The sequence below is a fragment of the Pan paniscus genome, chromosome 6, assembly GCF_029289425.2.
Source record: "Pan paniscus chromosome 6, NHGRI_mPanPan1-v2.0_pri, whole genome shotgun sequence".
NCBI classification, from domain to species: domain Eukaryota; kingdom Metazoa; phylum Chordata; class Mammalia; order Primates; family Hominidae; genus Pan; species Pan paniscus.
This window is the reverse complement of record NC_073255.2, coordinates 30,166,355-30,186,238: the sequence shown is the minus strand read 5'-3', so window position 1 is coordinate 30,186,238 and position 19,884 is coordinate 30,166,355. Positions and strand designations below refer to the sequence as shown.

General features: G+C 40.6%; 1 long non-coding RNA gene across 1 annotated transcript in view; it reads left to right on the top strand.

Annotated features, from left to right (window-relative positions):
• LOC117980895 (uncharacterized) overlaps positions 1-19,884 on the top strand; it is a 397,942-nt gene that overhangs the window by 285,259 nt on the left and 92,799 nt on the right. The window lies entirely within an intron of this gene.

Sequence of the window (19,884 nt, the reverse complement as noted above, 5' to 3'; positions counted from 1 at the left end):
CAACTCTATTTTTGCAATCAATATGGTGGGTCTGGTTCATGTTACAAAAGTCAGCCATAGATGTCTGATGCATATTTTAGGGGTCTCTATTACCTAACAAATATTTTTTTAAATCCTTTCCTGTTTTTATAATTCCTAGTGAAAGAATTATATGAGTTGGCAGGAAAAAAAACATAAGAATTTTGCTCTGCGTTGCATTCAAAAAAAATATTCCTACCCCTGAAACCTTGATAGTGGATATTAATTTAAATCATGTATGGCATTGTTAAAATATTTTCATGTTGATCTTCTTGACTACTCCTGACATTTTCTCCTTTAAAGAAACTTTACAAAGGACCTTCTGGCATATAAGGGGCATTCAAACTTCCTTAACCCTTTTTGCCACATTTCTGTCGAGTTCCCAATCTGACATTACATTTGGACTCACACCTGGCTGCAGCTGACTTGAGAGAATAGGCCCTGGAAGTGTGGGCTGTGGGTGCCTGGTTCTTCCTAGGGCATGCCTTAGGGCTCCTCTTTTTAGATACACAAGCGCCTGAGGCCAGCGCTATCAATGCTCCTGTCAGCCTCCAAAAGGAAGCAGCTGCCTTTCAATCATGGGCATGGGTAGCTCTATGGAGCCCACACCCAGATTGAGAAGGCATAGTCACCTCTCTCTTGGTCTTCCTAACCCCTACCCCTGTCCTAGAAAGCACCACCCCTCCCCTCTTCCTCCAAGGCATCTTCATAGAATCACGGATTAAATGAGTTCTCCTAGTTCCTTCTGATTTAAAATCTCACACTTTCATTATTTCTAATTGGATTATTTCTTCACTATAATGGGAAAATAAAAGTACTTTTATTTCCCATCGGCTCTGTCTACCTGAATCTCTCTCTTTCTCTGATGATTTACAACTCCAATTGTTCCCAACAGGATTGAAGGTGGCCGACTACTGTCTAACATACAGTGCATGTTTTTGTTCTTGTCTAACCACACAGGTCAGGTAATGTCCTTTTTTAAAATTAGTGACCTGTTGATCTGAAACCCATAATCTTTGTTACTTTCAAAAAATTTGTTATTATAAATTTAATCCCACCACACCTCCAACATGAGGAAAAAAGACTGTTTGGTCCAGTTTGGTCCATTACATCTATTCAAGTCCAGAAATATATAACAGGGTGCCCTCCCAAACCATATGGAAAAGATTTCTTACTCTTTTTCAGTTTCTCAACTTTGCTCCAAGGATGGTCCGAGACCTTTCCATCATTGCCTAAGGAACTTAAAGTCTGTCACAGAAAATAACTTCCCACCACTATTCCTGGTTCAGAATCCACCTGTAATACTCATTTTAGTCTTTTGAAGATGAGACAATATTGAATTTTGTTCCAAAAGGCTATATCATAATAGGTAATATATATTTAATTATTTGAAATATAATTCTTAAAGATAGCAATATTTTCAAAGAAACAGCAATTAAGAATACCATTATTTTATTGCTTTGTAATAGTGAACAGGGATGTGAAAATTTTTTTTCTTTATCAACTCTGTCTTCTAACAATTCCTCATATGAAGACAAAATCTTTGGTTGACTTTTATCATGACAATTATCCTCTAAAAAATGAATTATTGGCTCTTATATAAGGAGCTAACACAACCTAAATCTCATATCATATTATACACTGACATGGTAAGTCTTAACTAGACAAGTAGTAGTATAATTTTTGACAGCATTTTGGATTGTGTTAAAAATCACGTAAATGAAGAGTTCTGGTCAATTTTTTTTTTTTTTTTTTTTTTTTGAGACAGAGTCTCACTCTGTCACCCAGGCTGGAGTGCAGGGGCACTCTCAGCTCACTGCAACCTCCGCCTCCCAGGTTAAAGCAATTCTTCTGCCTCAGCCTCCCAAGTAGCTGGGACTACAGGTGCGTGCCACCACACCCAGCTAATGTTTGTATTTTTAGTACAGACAAGGTTTCACCATATTGGCTAGGCTGGTCTCGAACTCCTGACCTCATGATCTGCCCGCCTTTGCCTCCCAGAGTGCTGGGATTACGGGCATGAGCCACCTTGCCCAACCTAATTTATTTTTAAGGTCACCCTTTCCATGAAATCTAAACACCAACTTCGATCATAGAAATTTCCTCCTTTTTTCTGTCAGAGGCAAAAGTCAACACAGCTTCTCTCCCAGCTATAAAACAGAGAAGCCAATATATTTTTGAAGACCATAGTTAGTGATAGTCAAACATTGATTATAAATAGTGCAATAATTCAAGCATTCACCTCCCTTCCATTGTTTGACCACAAAATGTTAAGTATAAATATGTGATGTTCCTTCTAGACAAATGAGACTCCAGGAAACAAAATTACTTTGTGATCAAACTGAAATCTATTTAGTAAAAAACCTTTAACAAACCTATGGTTTAAAATAAGTCTAAAGCAATGACATGATAAATGCTCTGCTGCAAACATAAACATTATAATCAAATAAAAAGGAGAAGTCAGCTCAATGCTCACATTGTTCTTAGATTCACCATTTACATGTTGAAACTCCATGCTGTAACTCAGAGTGGATAGGAATTGATAAATAAAAACAAGAGAAGCAACGTTGCTTTCCTTACTTCATATGGAGAGAAGGTTGTCTGACTCTACTCACATGGCACACCTGTATGTGTGTGCCCCTCCCACACACACAGCTAAATATAAACACTTCCCAAGTGACTCTGGGAGCTTATTTTAAATGAAAGCTTTAGAAAGATGTATTAAATAATTCATTCACTCTTCAGCAGAAAACTTCCGACTCTCCATTTTTAATGGTTAAAAGATCCCTATTTCTGAAGTCAACTGTGAACACTTGTGCTAGCTTCAGGTTAGTCTTAAAGGGAAACATTTACTAAATCATGGTCACGGCATAAATCAGGTTGAGATCCAGCTCGATAATATGAGATCACTTAAATGAGGGTTGCCTCAAGACTAGAGGTTGGATCAGGCAGTGTTTCCAAATTCCTAACAGCTATTAATTAGGATTCAGGCTACAAAATCAAAATTCCTGAAAATTCTCAGAAAGTTTTCAAACGAGAAACTATTCTTAAAATACTTGTGTCTGGCAAGGTGGCTCACTCCTGTAATCCCAACACTTTGGGAGGCCAATGCGGGTGGATCACTTGAGGTCAGGAGTACGAGACCAGCCTGGCCAACACAGTGAAACCCTCTCTCTGCTAAAAATACAGAAATTAGCCAGGCATAGTAGCGGACACCTGTAGTCCCAGCTACTTGGGAGGTTGAGGCAGGAGAATTGCTTGAACCTGGGAGATGGATGTTGTATTAAGTCGAGATCATGCCACTGCACTCCAGCCTGGGCGACAGATCAAGACTCCGTCTCAAAGAAAACAAAACAAAACAAAAAAAATTGTAACATTTCTCAAACATTTTACTCATCATCGTGCATATCTAAAAATTTGTTTAGTTAATAAGAAATATTAACCTTAGCAGGATTTACGAAAAACCGTAGCCTATAGAAGATATTCAAACATGGAAAAACAGCCGCAAATATTATTGGGTAGTATTCAAATAACATTCGGATCTCCCAACAAAGTTGGGAGATAGCACTACACAGAATCACAGTCTAAGCTGCTCATTTAAAGTCTTATTCTGCTTCCAAAACCCATTATCTCTTGGAATATCACTCATAGGATTTGTATAAAGTACACTATACATACAAATTTATTAATATTTGTTTTACTTGCAAGAATGAGTTACCATTAGCAGCAGAGAGGTTCATAAACACATATTCATAGTGGCCGTGGCTACAAGCAAGGCTGGCTCATTCATTGAATGGTGTTATTTCTCTCTTCTGTGCTTCTAACTAGGTTTCTAGAAATGCCAACCCAAACCTCACAATCCACGTGCTCATGTTTTCTGCTCCTGTGTTCAATATGATATCAGTGAATTGCTTCTATTCAGTCGTATCTCTACGTTGATTGTTAAGCTTTAATTTGTCAGAGAATACCCTTTTTTCTTTTCTTCCCAATTTCTTGACATGTTTTTCTGGGGATTCAAAAGACATGTTTCCTAAGAAGTATAGGGAAGGAATTTCCATATGGAAACACTAGATTTGGCAGAAGAAATAGGTCAGTAAAAAGCACAGAGTTTCACAATAGCATTTTGCTGTATTTTCAAATGATACCCAGCAAAAATACTAGGAACATGGAAAATGGCCCTGCAGCCATCTTTTCTCTTAAAACCTCACCACCAGCTTTCTACCCTCAGCTCAGTTAACCTCACATAGACACCATCTCCTTTCCCTGATACCAAATCCCCTAGGAGCTTAGCTTGGCTCCAGCTCAGCCCTGGCCACAAAACTGATTCTGGCAAGGCCAGCCCTAGAACAGGGTATTCAAACCATGCTCCATGGAACCCTCTGGGCTCAGAACACCTGAGGGGTCCCTGGAGGCAGGGCTAATCAGGCTCCCCTCTGCTTTCAACCATGGTAGCTCCGTGTCTGCCAGTTTAACATATCTGGCTTTTTCCAAAAAGTATTTGTTTGCTTAAAGGATCTGTTCTGTGATGAGTTAATGGGTGCAGCACACCAACATGGCACATGTATACATATGTAACAAACCTGCACTTTGTGCACATGTACCCTAGAACTTAAAGTATAATTTAAAAAAAAAAAGGATCCGTTCTGCTGCTAAAAATAGAAACTGAAAAAATTTGAAAATTGCTGACTTAGCCTTGTGAGGCCTGACAAGCAATTTTCAAACTTTTTCAGTGTCTGCTGTTGTCTGTCCCAAAAGTGCTATTGTCTGTCCCAACAGTGGGAGCGATCTCTGGGGAACCAGATCAGTTTCAGGCCAGGACCTAAAAATCTAGTGTAGATGGAACCACAGGAAAGCAGTTCCTGGACTTTAAAGGCCAGGCCAGCGTTAACTCCCCTCCACTCAAACCTGAGGACAAATACAGAATGACTGAGCCTTCAGAAACCCCACATTGGTCTGAACCAGACATGCCCATCTTTGCAGCCAGGCATAACCTATCTGACCCACACCAGCAGACCGGGGACACAGTCAGACTGGAAAGTCCTGCAAACCCTCACTCTAGACATATTTCTAAAGTTTTTTTTTTTTTCCCCAAAGTGAGTTTCCAGTGACACTGCAAACACCTCCACGGAGATTGCAAACTGGGGCAAACCTTTCTTTTTCTTCTTTTCCCTCCTTCCCCATCCCTTTCCCTGTCACCCCTTTTCTCATCTCCTTCCTCCTCCCTCTACTTTCTTTCTTCTGTTGCTTCTTCCCCGCCCCCCCACACAAAAAAGAATCATTTCACTCTCTATCACAACAACTTTTGGTTTCTCCCCATTTTTGATCCCCCCAAGTTTGATTCCCCAGTTACAGATCACACTTCCCAAATCATCATCCAGGATGCAGTCTACTTTGTCAGCTGATCAACTTATCCTGTCTCCCTTCCTCCTTGGTCCCCATGACCTCAAAACTCCGGGCCCACCACACCAGTCACTGAACACATTGCATTTTCCCTCCCCCATTCCCCTGCTCAGGCTGAGCCACACCACACCTCTCTCTGTTAAGATCAAGGCTCTGCTCACACATGCTTGAGCTGCCAGTGTTCGAAGTCACTGTCAATTTCTTTGAATGTGGAATGATCCATCACAACACAAAATACCCTGCCTTACATGTAGTATATTCTCAATACACAGAAGAAAGGAATTACACTGAATCCCCTACTCCCAAAGCACACATAATGCTCTTTATATAGCAGGCTTGGAAAATAGGTTATTGACTAGCTAACCAAATAGGAGAAGACCAAGGAAGCATCTCAGGATATTTATGTTGCCTTAGGTCTTAACTTCGAGGCATGAATGTTCTCATACAGAATAAACAGAAATAAAAAGACGCTGGATTTTATTCAAGTGGAAAAGATTTCCAGGTTTTATTCATAGCTTCACATATACCCATTTTATAAATTTTTCAACTCTTAAGCTCCACATTGTCAGAATAAATCTCAGCAAAAACCCTATAGGCCCCCAGCGTAGCAAATTCATAGATGATGTTACTAACAAGAGCACAAGGTGTGGAACACTGAGTGTGTCATCGGGACTGTGTTCCCTTATTACATATCTTACCATCCTGACCCAGTGACTTGGAATGCTAGATCTCCAAAATGCCAAGTGACATGAAAAATTGACTCTAGTGAATACATTAAACTGCAGAATCATAAGCACTGAATAATTCAAAACAAAAACAGTCTTGTTGAATAAGCTGCAACTTTGATGATAAAGAGGGATAGAATGGACCAATGTTTAAGATTAAGGGCTGGCCGGGCGCGGTGGCTCACGCCTGTAATCCCAGCACTTTGGGAGGCCGAGGCGGGCGGATCACGAGGTCAGGAGATCGAGACCATCTTGGCTAACACGGTGAAACCCCGTCTCTACTAAAAATACAAAAAATTAGCCGGGCGAGGTGGTGGTCGCCTGTAGCCCCAGCTACGCGGGAGGCTGAGGCAGGAGAATGGCGTAAACCCCGGGGGGCGGAGCCTGCAGTGAGCCGAGATCGCGCCACTGCACTCCAGCCTGGGCGACAGAGCGAGACTCCGTCAAAAAAAAAAAAAAAAAAGATTAAGGGCTTTGGAGTCAGATAAACCTACTGTGAAATCTTGGTAAGCTAGCTGTGCCACTACTGGCTGACTCAATTTCCTCCTCTGGAAAATAGGAGTAAGTACCTGGTAGGGCTGTCATAAAGATTAGACGAGATATCTCGTAAGCTGTGTGAAAACAGAGATCACGTCTTGTTTACAATCATTGCCCCAGTGCCTAGCAAAGTGCCTGACACAGCGGGTACTCAAGAAATTTCTGGGGATTCAGAAAAATATACAAATTTCTGAGAAGTGTTGGGAAGGAATTCCCACATGGAAACACTAGGTTTGACAGGAGAAACAAATAAGCAAAATAACCGAGTTTCATAATAGCATTTTGCTGTAATTTCAAATAGCACCAAGCAAAAGTACTAAGAAAGTGGAAACTTGACGAGTAGATGAAAAAAAATGGACAAATGAATGAATGAACCCCATAGTACAATGCTTGGTATATGTTAAGAACTTTATAAATGGAAGCTTTAAAAGTACACTTTAAATCAGGCCATGTTGGGCTGATGCCTGCATTTATTGTCTTATTGTAAGGTAAAAGGATTTGACTTTTTTTAGTTTAAGATTTGGTACTTTTAATTTTATTTTCAATTATATAAAAACATTATATAATTTCAAATAAACAATCATGTAACAAGTTATATTTATAAAGTCTTACTTCTAACCTGTCCTTTCTTCCCTCTTCCCTTTCTTCTCCCATAGGAAAACTTTTTTAAAATTTTTTTATGGTTTTTTTTTTCAACTTTTATTTTAGAATCAGAGGGTACAGGTGCAGATTTGTTACAAAGGTATATTGCATGATGCTGAGGTTTGGGGTATGATTGAACTCATCACCTAGGTAGTGAGCACAGTACCCAAAATGTAGTTTTTCAGCCCTTGCCCCCATCCCTGTCTTCTCCCTCTAGTAGTTCCAGTGTTCCAGTGTCTATTGTTCTTCTGTTTATGTTCATGTGTATTCAGTGTTTTGCTCCCACTGTTAAGCAAGAACATGCAGTATTTGGGTTTTTTTGTTTCTGCTTTAGTTTGCTTAGGATAATGGCCTCCAGCTGCATACATGTTGCTGCAATGGACATAATTTTATTCTTTTTTATGACTGCATAGGATTCCATGGTATATATGTACCAGATTGTATTTACATAATCCACCATGTTTGTTCCACTTCTTTGCTATTGTGAATAGTGCTGCAATGAACATACGAGTGTGCATGTCTTTGGGTAGACCAACTTATTTTCCTTTGAGTATATACCCAGTAATGGGATTGCTGGGTTAAAAGGTAGCGCATCTCTTAGTTTGTTGAGAAATCTCCAAATTGCTCTCCACAGTGGCTGGACTAATTTACACTCCCACCAACAGTGTGCAAGTGTCCCCTTTTTCCATGGCCTTGCCAACATCTGTTATTTTTTTACTTTATTAACAAAAGCCATTCTGACTGGTGTGAGATGGTATCTTATTGTGGTTTTGATTTGCATTTCTCTGATGATTAGTGATGTTGAGTATTTTTTTGTATGTTTATTGGCTGCTTGTATATCTTCTTTTGAGAAGTATCTGTTCATGTCCTTTGCCCACTTTTTATGGGGTTATTTGTTTTTTGCTTGCTGATTTAAGTTCCTTATACATTCTGGATATTAGAGCTTTACTGGATTCATAGTTTGTGAATGTTTTCTCCCATTCTGTAAGTTGTCTGTTTACTTCCTTGATAATTTATCTTGCTGTGCAGAAGCTCTTTAGTTTAATTAGATCCCAGTTATCAATTTTTGGTTTTGTTGCAACTGCTTTTAAGAACTTAGACATAAATTCTTTGGCAAGGCCAATATCAAGAAAGCTATTTCCTAGGTTTTCTTCTGGGATTTTTATAGTTTGAGTTAACCTTTAAATCGAGGTAAGCATGTCTGCAGGTTACTTCATAATGAGCTTTTACCAAACTTTGCCACTGTATTTGAAGAGCATCAGGACTTTTCCTTGAACCTGCAGAGAGCTGGGACATTCTGAAGAATTCTGAGACAATTTACACTTAATTCAAAGTTCTGGAGGCCTATTTTCCAATTTCTTATTGCCCTATTACCAGGTCCTCAAGGGCTGCTCACTCTCCTCCCAGCGCCTTCTTGTAAGATGACAAGAGGATAAAGTGAGAGTCAAAGAACTTCTTTCTCTTCTGGAAAATTTTGGGTGATTTACTCTGCTCTTTTGCCAAATATTTATGGATCCAAATATTTACGGAGCGCCTACCAAGTGATGAGCCTTGTAAATGCAATGGTCATCAAGGCCAAGCTGCTGCCTCAGGCAAGGAGGTGACAATCCTGCTGAAGTAGGATTTGAGGGCATCCCAAGTGCCTTGACATATATTAACCCCCACAATGTTCGCAGCAACCCAAGAAGTAGTTAGGCACTATTATTATTTTCATTTTGCAACTAGGGAAACTGAGGAACTTGTCCACAGCTGCAGAGCAAGTTCGTGACAGAGCTAGGGTTCAGGCTCAAGTATGAGGCTCCAGAGTCAGCCTTCCATGCCCTGAACGATAATCCGTACAAACTCCTGCCTATTATCTACTGATGCAGAAAAAACACTGCAGACAATACAAATTGCATTTGTTCACAATTCTGCATGTGAGAAATTGGAGCAGGAAATAGTAGAGGTAGCTCACCTCTGTTCCACATCTGTAGTTCAGCTGGGATAACTCAAATGACTTGAGAGGGGCTATATGTCTGAAGCCTTTGTTCTCCTTCATGTGGCTTCTCCATGAGGCTAGCCTGGGTTTCCCCACAGCATGGTGGTCTACAGTTCCAAGGGGCAGTGTGCCAATTGCAAATGTGTATCAAGCTTCTGCTTGCATCAAACTTGCAAACTGGCCAAAGCAAGTCACATGGGTCAAGCCCAAAATCAATATGGGAGAGGTAAGGGGTGAACACCAGGAATTATGGTTCACCTGGGGCCACCAATGGAATGTCTTACTACAGTAGACAAGTGGGACATAAAAGTGGGGTGAGAATAGCAGGTCTTGGCTTAGGGTTTCTGCTTCTTCATTTTCCTGTATTTCCTTTTACAAAGAATATGCTCCCTACAGGACAGGAGCTTAAAGCTAGCGCATATTACATTACAAATAGTGACAAAGTGGCCATCCAGCCTCAGAGACAGTTGTCATTTTAGGAGACAAAGGGCAGTATCAATCGATTCACAAACTAAATTGGTTTTCACCTCATTTGATTCACCTGATTTAGATAAGCCGCAGAATGCTAAGTAAGTTAATAGAAAGTTTTCTCGAAAATAATAAATTTCCAGATTTCAAAGCAGACTAGGTCAGTTGTAATATTTACCATTAATAAGATAAGGTAGATAAAAATCTGCACATTTAGCAAATTTGTCACTCAACACAGTATGATTGGAGGACCAACATGTAAGGAGGAAATGGTAGATGCCAAGAAGTGAAACAAACAAACAAACAATAAAACCAGATAAATAACAGGTCGTTAAGATACCAGTTTCTAAAACAGGAAAATCCTTATTTTCTGAGATGATAAATAAAGGCCTTAAAAAATTACCCAAGTATCATTTCTTGGATACTTGGAAAACAATAGAACCACCTAGAAATTTTGGTCCCATGAGGTCTGATTCTACTTCTTTTCCCATAAGATCCTGATGAATCATTTATTTTTCTACGGCTTTGTTTTTGCAGTTTTAAGTAATCACTGACTGGGGGAAAAAAAATCCCAACTTTTAATTCTAAAAGCAATTTTGGGCCCAATTTCTTACCTAAAACCAAAGTTAACCATAGGGGAGCAGATAACTTAACCATATGTTTGGTTTTTCTCACACAGGTATATTTTTATCATTGTTAGAAGCATCATTTTAGCATATGAACTAATACATATGTACATTTACCTACATTGTATATTTATGAGTATGGACTTGCATTTATTCTGTTCTGAAGTATAACTGAAGTCGCATGAGGTAATGTGAATCAAAGATGTAAACCAGGACACAGAATGATCTGTTTGTGTTTATAACTCACTTGCCCCAGTACAATCATGCAGAAATAAAAGTACACACCCTTCAAAATATGAAACAGTTGAGTTCAATTATGTTTACCTTCAGCCAGTTAATTAAAAAGAGTTCATTGATGATGTAATTATGTCACACTTGGGATTAAATACATCAGAGGGATAAGACAAAACGTAGCAGCCAGAAGTTCTGGGGCTGAAGGGAGATGTGATGGTATTTTGCAGAAAGTGTTCCCAGATCAGTACAAGAAACTCTCCACGTCAGTTTTAACCACTAACTCTTGTAATGCGAGAGCCGGTCACCAGCAAGTTCATAGAAGATTATTCTTCACCAACAGAGTTCCCTTCAGAAACTGTGATCTGTTGTGATTTAAGACTCTTGAAATACAAAGGAAATGTGCAATTTGTGTAAAGCCTTGGACTCTGTACATCTGGAAATGGAGATGTGTCTAATTTTACAATGCCAGTTTTCTACAGTTCAATTAAGAGGGGCAAAAAGTACACATAGGGCGAGGTGAGTCTTAAGGGTTTCCTGGTGTTCTCACACATACTTAGGCACAGCATTGTGGAAAAGTCTAAATCCACTGGAGAGAGCACTGTAATTTATGTCTATTAGGAAGCAGGATAACCCTTGCTCTATTAGAGCAGTGTACGCCTTACAGAGCTTCCATGTATGTGACCTCATCTGATACACAGGCCCATGCTTGAAAATGGGCATTAGAATGTCCCCATTGTGAGGTAAAGAACACAGGATAAAAGAATTTTAAGTGACTTGTCCAAGGTCACACTCTAGTGAATGGCAGTGCTACAACTTGATTCCCAGTCACCATGGTAGATGGTGGTCTTTCTGCCAAACACAGAGCCTTTTCCCACCACCTCTAGCTCCTTGTGGTTCTTAAAAGTGTTCTCAAAAGATCATCCCTAGTCAGGCATGGTGGCTCATGCATGTAATCCCAGGACTTTGGGAGCCCAAGACAGGTAGATGGCTTGAAGTTGGGAGTTTGAGAGCAGCCTGGCCAACATGGTGAAATCCCGTCTCTACTAAAAATACAAAAATTAGCTGTGTGTGGTGGCCCGTGCCAGTAATCCCAGCTACTCAGGAGGCTGAGGGACAGGAATCCCTTGAACCCAGGAGAAGGAGGTTGCAGTGAGCCAAGATCGCATCACTGCACTCCAGCCTGGGCGAAAGAGTGAGACTCTGTCTCGAAAAAAAAAAAAAGAAGAAGAAGAAAGAAAGAAAAGAAAAAAAGACCATCCTCATTTCTGAAAACCCTTGACTCCCATATTTATTCAGCTTCCCATATCCATGGAGTAGGGATAAGTATTCTCAGAGAGATGAAATACTTTAAACAATAACTTTATAATGCTGTATGTTCTACAGGAACGTTGAGGCAAGTTGAATTAGAGGGAGTGACTACTCAAGTCTCTTATAGCTCTAAGATTCAGAGTCTTTGACCTCACTGGGTCAAAGTTTTCTCATCAATACAGAAGGCTTCAACTGAAAGATCTCTCAGGCCCATTCTGAGCCTAATATTCTATGATGATAGCTATAATCCCTAAAGTTTCTTTGAGTTATGATAGCTAGAACCTGCCACCTCTACTCCAGCCAGAAATAACTGCTATCAAGATGCTTTCCCTCTTGGGAAAAGCTCTCTAGAATTGGGCTTCTTAAGAGGAAAGAGAAGGGAGCCCACATTTCTAACTGCCCACCTCGCGAGTTGGCTTATAGCCCACTCAATGTGACCCTCACAAACGTCCTATTAGTCTCACATTAGAGATGAAGAAAAGGAGGTGCCGAGAAACTAACTACTTTGCAGAGGTCAGAAAGCCATTATCAGTAGAGCTAGGATTCAACCTGTTTGCCTTCAAAGCCCCTGTTCTCTTTCCATAGAGCTATTTGGCAACAGACAAGCTAAAGATCAGAAATACAAACAAAATGAAACACTTTCCCCTAAATAAAACAAACTGTAGCATGGAAAGGTGAAATTATTAAAATATGAGTACTCACAGGATTGAAAGAGTGTAGATTTTGTGGTGCAATGTTTCCCAGCCTGTCCAGGGGAAATGCCGGGAAAAAGCATTATCTTTGAGGCCAGAGGCCAAGATTCTGGTCCTGGCTCTTTTGATATTTGAGGAAATTTATTTTTAGATGCCATGATCTAAATAAGTAGTAGTTCTGCTACAAGCTAGAAAATCATGACCACAATAATAGCAGCTCGCATTCTTGGGTGCTTACCTTGCTCCAGGCTCTGTATGCGGCACTATACTTGGCATTGCCTCATCTTCACCCCATGATAACACTAACAAGAGAGCATATGATTATCCTCATTTTCCAGGTGAGAAAACCAACGCACATAAAAGTGATGTGGCTTCCCCCAGCCTACATGTCAAGTGGCGGAGCTGGGGTGCAAACCCAGGAGACTGATTGCAGTGCCCAAGCACTTTGCCACCATGTACACGTACTATATATGTGGCTAGACAAATGAGCAAATCCAAAAAGCAGATTAGGGAAGAAAGACTCCCCTTATCAAACACCAAATGCTCTCAACCAAGGGAAAGTTCTACATGGTGCCATTACTGTATTATCCAACTTTCTTCAAAAACTGGCTCTCCCAGAGGTTGCCCTTGAGTATCTGAACATTTTGGACAAAGTACTTGCTGTGACCACATACAGCTGCATTGAACAGAAACCCAACATCAGTGGTAAGACTAAATCAGGGTCTGTTTTTCTTGCATACCAAGCACTCCAGGGCTGCACGGCTGCCACACTGACTTGAGGACCTATAGGATGGGTTTCTCTTGGTTTTCCAGGCTGCCAGTCTTAAGTGCATTGCTTTCATCCTCTTACTTGAAAGATGGATGCTATAGTTCCTTACACCGTTCAATATGGAGTGATTGCCACGTGTAGCTATTTAAGCTTAAATTATTTTAATAAAATTAAATTAAAAATTCTGCTCCTCAGTCCCACTAGCCACATTTAAAGTGCTCCATAGACACAGGGGCTAGTGGCTACTCTATGGACAGTGCCAGTGGAGCACATTTCCATCATCGCAGAGAGTTCTATCAAACAGTGCTGCTCCGGACAGCACATCTGCAAAGGTAGCAGGAACATGAGGAAGGAGAGAAAGCAACTGAGTGCTGAGGCTGTTCCTTTTTAACAAGAAAACAATAACTTTCCTGGCATCCTCAACCAGTAGAATTTTGCTTTCATCTCATTGGTCAGAATTACATCACTGACCACTCCTAAATATAAGAGAGCTTTGTTTTCTGGGCCTATTGCTGCCCTGAACTAAAATGGGCTCTGTGGGTAAGGCAGAGAGGGGAATATATAATTAGCCACATAAGTAGCTGTCTTTGCCAGCCTCAACATCACGTGTAAGTCCAGCTTTAAATGATAGTTGGGTTTACCAAAACAGAATGGACAAGCCAGGTCATAAACATCTGTCTTTGGACAGCTATGGGGCCCAGGGCATGCAAAGGCATTGAGTACATGATTGCTGCCACCTGGCAGCTCTTTTCATGGGTGAGTGGACAATGAAGCAGGAAAAGCAAAATCAAGAAAGAAGGTATCCGTGTCTAGGCTCTATGTCTAGCCTGTGGGGCCTTCACCAGGTGGGAGTTCCAGGAAAACAGACTGCAGTGGGCAAAAGGAGTGGTCCTTGTGTGGGGAAAAGGCTGCCTGTGGTTTGCCCTACTGAACAATGTGGGTAGGGCCACCCAGCAGTAAACTTAGCTCAAGCTACATGGGCAATGGCCACCTTCTCTGAGGTCACCATGTGGCCTGCTATTGCCATGATGAAAGACTTTCATAAGGAGATGAGCCTTTTAACTGGGCTCTGGCTGTGCGTGGCATAGGAAAATTTGCCTAATGGATCCAATGGCAGGGAGAAGGCTGCAGATAGCTTTCAGGGCCCCAGCAGGCAAAGCCCTAAACCCTTATAGTAACAAATTCAAGTTTGAGTGGTGTAATGATGGGAGGTAACAAACATGTAGCAGCCTGTGCAGGCACAAAAGGAAAGTGTCTTGAGATTACAGCAAACAAAAGGTGGAGTCAATTGTTGGGAAAACACAAACTTTGTTTCAACAGTTTGTCTCTGGCCAGTCTTACAGAAAGATAGAAAATAATTATACATAAACATATAAAGAAAAAAGACAACAAACTTACATCTTCCTCTTTATTGCTACTACTCCTTTGATTGACTTCAGTTTTTGAAAAATGCTTGTTTTTGCTGTTGGTCGAACAAAAGGATGACTTAGTTTAAAATGCATCAGAAGAAAGGCAGAACAATGTGTTTGCCCCCAAGTAATTTCCATGAGGAAAAGTCATGATGCCACTTAGTTCCTTCATCTCTAACAGATGCAAACCTATCCCCCAAAAGACATCTGGAGGCTGGAACACCAAACGGATAACGCTGCATCGGTGGTCATATGGTGGCTATTTCCAAATGAGGTGATGGCAAAGAGAAGTTTGCATTTGGACAATAAAATCTATTGCTATCTAGAACTTTTAGTAAATAAATACCCAGCCCTGAAAGAGTGACTCAGTGTGAGATGAGGGTTGGGGAGAAGAAAGGAAGGGTTTCTGCCAATCTGTAAAACTTGGAAAACATAAAATATTCAGCTGCCCTTAAAGAGAGAGAAACCCCAGTACTAAAGCTTAGGCCCATGGCCAAGGTCATATTGCTGAATAAGGTAGAGATTGATTCATTTATTCAGATGTATTAGTTTTCTGGGGCTGCCATAACAAATATCACATACTGTGTGACTTGAGCAAGAGAATTTTATTGTCTCATAGTTCTGCAGGCCAGAAGCCAAAAATCTCAAGCAAGGTGTTGGCAGGGCTGGTTCCCTCTAAGAGGCACTGTAGAATCTGTTACATGCTTCCCTCCTAGCTTCTGGTAGTTTGCTGGCAATCTGGTATTGCTTGGCTTGTGGCAACATACCTCCAATCTTTACCTGGCATTCTCCCTGTGTCTGTGTCCAAATTTCCCTCTTTTATTTTATTTATTTTTTTGTGAGATGGCGTCTCACTCTGTTGCCCAGGCTGGAGTGAAGTGGCATGATCTTGGCTCACTGTGGCTCACTGCATCCTCCGCCTCCTGGGTTCAAGTGATTCTCCTACCTCAGCCTCTCAAGCAGCTGGGATTATAGGCACGCACCACCACGCCCGGCTAATATTTTTATTTTTAGTAGAGATGGGGTTTCACCATGTTGGCCAGTCTTGTCTCAAACTCCTGATCTTGAGTGATCCGCTCGCTTCGGCCTCCAGAAGTGCTGGGATTACAGGCGTGAGGCACTGGACCTGGCCCAAATTTCCCCCTTTTATAAGGCCAACAATCATATTGGATTAGGGCCTACCTTAATGACCTCATCTTCACTTGATCATCTGCAAAGACCTTATTTCCAAGTAAGGTCACATTCACAGGTACTGGGTATTAAGATTCCAGCCTCTTCTTGGGAGACACAATTGAAATCATAACAACAGGTTACCCTAGCCAAAGAGTACTTCACTTCACTTTGTCACTCTGGACGGGCCTATGTTAAAGGAAACTTGATGGTGCCACTTTTGTTCCTTGGAAATTACTAACATAGAAAACCAACCCCTCTAATTTTCTGGGTGTTTTCAAGCTTCAATCATTTTCTTTATAAAATTGAAAACGTATTGTTCCAACCTTGGATTCTGTGTTAGAAATTTCCAATGGCTTTTTCTACCTCCACCACTTTCTACCCATTCCAGATATCAAGATCTTGGATTTACCATCCGCTCCTGAAAGCACACTGGTTCAAAAGTTTAGTATCTTCCTTAATCCCACTCAAAAACTGGGGAGTCTCAAAACTCAATTCAAGGCAACAAACTTTTATCAAGAAGCCTCACTGTGCCAGATATTATTCTGGGGATTTAAATGCAAGCTCCATGAGTTGGCCATTTTCATACTGCTAAAAAGATGGTCCGGTATGGCTGTCATTGTTGACCCAATTGTTCTCTGCCTTCACGAGGGGATGAGCACAGAGAAAGCTAGGGAGCTCTGCTTTTAAACAAGTTGCCGCATTTTAGGGAAGCAACAGATTTAGGAAAGTTGGGTGATTTTATTTTACAGGCCCAGAAATTCCATATTCTCAACCCCAACCACACTTTAATATGCTTTTCCTTTCCTGCTACTCAAAGTCTGTTCCCAAGTGTTCTAGAACATAGATTGGAACTGCCTTCCCTTTACCATACTCTCTTCATTTCCCACCCTCCCCACCCCTGAAATAAATGACAGAAAAATATTCAAAATTCTTCTCTGTAAAGAAGCCAAAAGACCATGGTCAAATGAGTGTTTTAGGAGCTGGTGATTGTCACCTATCATTATTCTCCTTTCAAAGCTAAATAATCTCAATTTCTTCAAAATTTTTTCCTCATCTTATTTCATAACCTTCTGATTCTCTGTGTTGCTCTCCTGGACTCTATTTTAATTCTTTTAAATTTTAGAGTCAAAACCTGGATGCTTAATTGACGAAGCGCTGAACACATGCGAAGAATGCTGTAAAAAGCACTAATAGATGCTGTGAGATGGGGGGGTGGATGTGGAATACACACAGTGCAAGAATGTAAAATGCCTGAGAAATGAAACATCCGCCATAAGTACCACATAGCACTGGCGCTAATTGGACAGGTGTCTTCCAGAAACAGCGGCATGCTATAGAAGGTGCAGGAAATGTTAGCACTGATGTCTTCTCTGTTAGGAACAGCCTTGTGTCAGCAGGGTTTGGGCAGCTTACCAGAAGGATGTCGGCGGCATGACAGGTGAGCTCACGGTCCTCTACTTACAACATAATCACGTTTGCTATGTGACAGCGATTCGGCTACATGGTTCACAGGGAGGTTTGTCAGTCTTGTCGAGGGCTTTCCAACAAGCAACTTGGAAATGAGCGACGGTGAGAATGTGTCTGCGCTGATGCCATCCTGCTGCAAACTCCTTTGGCTCTGAGACGCTATCGCAGGCTTAAATTGCATTCTGCAAAGCCTTTTGTGTGCTACTTACTAGAGCCTCACTGCTTTCCAGGCCCACTTTCCTTGTGCACTCTGAGCCTTGTGGGGACTTATTTTCCTTCTCCCTGCGCCAGTGAGCCTAAGTCCACCCCTCCCGTCCCCAGCCCTCCACTGAGGAGCTGGCAGCGGAGGGCTGGGGATGAAGAACCTGCTGAAGATACCACTTCTTATCTTCACCTCCTCATTTATTTCCCAGGGTGTCTCTTCATCTTGCTAGTCTTATTCTAATTTCATCCTATCCTCAATACAAATGGACAAAAATGATTAAAATGCCATCTTCAAAGTCTACTCTTTTTATTTAAACTACCCCTAATTTATTTTCTTTCTTCCTCTCTCCTATCTCCATCTTATCCCTACACTCCTACACCCACACTCCCCTCCCCCTCAACACACACACACACACACACACACACACACACACACCCTCCCTTCTTCATGCAACCATTTCCTCCCTGATTTGGGTCCCAGATAAACAAAATCTACCTTGTTTTAATCTCCTGTGGCAATCCATTCAAATCTTATCCCTAAGCATCCAGGGTTTATTTTGTTATTGTAATCTAGACTGGGGAGTAGATCATCCAGACACATGCAAACTCTTCTTTTCAAGCATTCTAATTCATAAGCCTCAGTGAATGAGGTGGATGAGGGAGGCGGAATCTTGGGTAATAACAGAAAATTTCATGGAAATCCCCAGACGTTGCAGGGAGCAAATACTAAATATAATCAACTCAAGCAAAAAACAGGATTTACTGGGAGAACAAAGGTTATGAGAATGGCTGCACTTATTTTTCATGATACAAACAATTCTATTGACTCTTTAAGTTTTCATCCCAAGACCTTTCAATATCATTCAGTATTTGATGAAGATAAAATGTAACAGGGTCACATGTCATGTCACTTATGATAACTTAGCATTATGGTTGGTTGGGAAATAACGCCAGGCATATGAGGCTCACAAATTTGCTTGCTATAAATTCCCAGCACCTGTTTATAATGCACCTTTACTGAGAAAATAGCTCCAATAACATTATATAGCATGGTTCATGAATGCTATTAACCATCCCTATTGCATGTTACAAATTTAAAAGGTTTTTAACTTTACAGAGAATCCATAGGTTTATGAATTGAAAGCCAGTAATATAAATCATCCTTGGTAATGAAAAGTGAAAAAAAGGCATAATATAATTTCTATTTGTCAAGGTATAATGATGTCACCATCCATTTATCCTCTGCACTTAAAGGTTGAAGCTCTTCAACAAATCTCTCCTCAGCCAAATACATCTGGTACCTTAATGGAGTCGACAGCACAGGCTTCTGATTAGTTCACACATCACTCACCAATTAGAATAGAAGGTAAAACTTTTTTTTCTTATCTGGAGTAATTCGTTAGAACAATAACCTTTAATGTAGTGACTAATAGTGGGAACATAAAACAATAACTGTGTTATAGCTTTAAAATGATCTTTTTGAAGGGCACGCTTATACACTGCTGGTGGGAATGTAAATTAGTACAACCTCCATGGAAAACAGTATAGAGATTTCTTTTAAAACTAAAAGTAGACCTACCTTTTGATCTAGCAATCTCACTACAGTGTATCTACACAAAGGAAACGAAGTCATTATATCAAAAAGACACCTGCACACATATGTTTATTGCAACACAATTCACAATTGCAAAGATATGGAACCCACCTGAGTGTCCATTGACCAATACTATTCAGCCAGAAAAAAGAATAATACAATGTCTTTTGCAGCAACTTTAACGGAGCGGGAGGCCATTATTCTAAGTGAAGTAATCCAGGAATGGAAAACCAAATACTGTCTGTTCATATTTATAAGTGGTAGCTAAACTGTGGGTACACAAAATCATACAGAGTGGTATAATGGACACTGGAGACTCAGAAGGGGGAGGTGGGAGGTGGGTGAGAGATTTTTTTAAAACCACATATTGGGTACAACCTTCACTACTTGCATAACAGGTGAACTAAAATCTCAGACTTCACCACTCTACAGTTTATCCATGTAACCAAAAACTACTCGTACCCCAAAAACTATTGACATTTAAAAATAAACAAATAAAATGATCTTTTCGAGTAGTTTATAAACTGCTTTGCTTCTGGAGGTGCTATTTTTATCTCAATCACTGCTTTAATTTATTGTTTCTTTAACCAATAATTCAATTCATCACTAAAAAGACAAAATATGGGGTAAGGATCTCCTG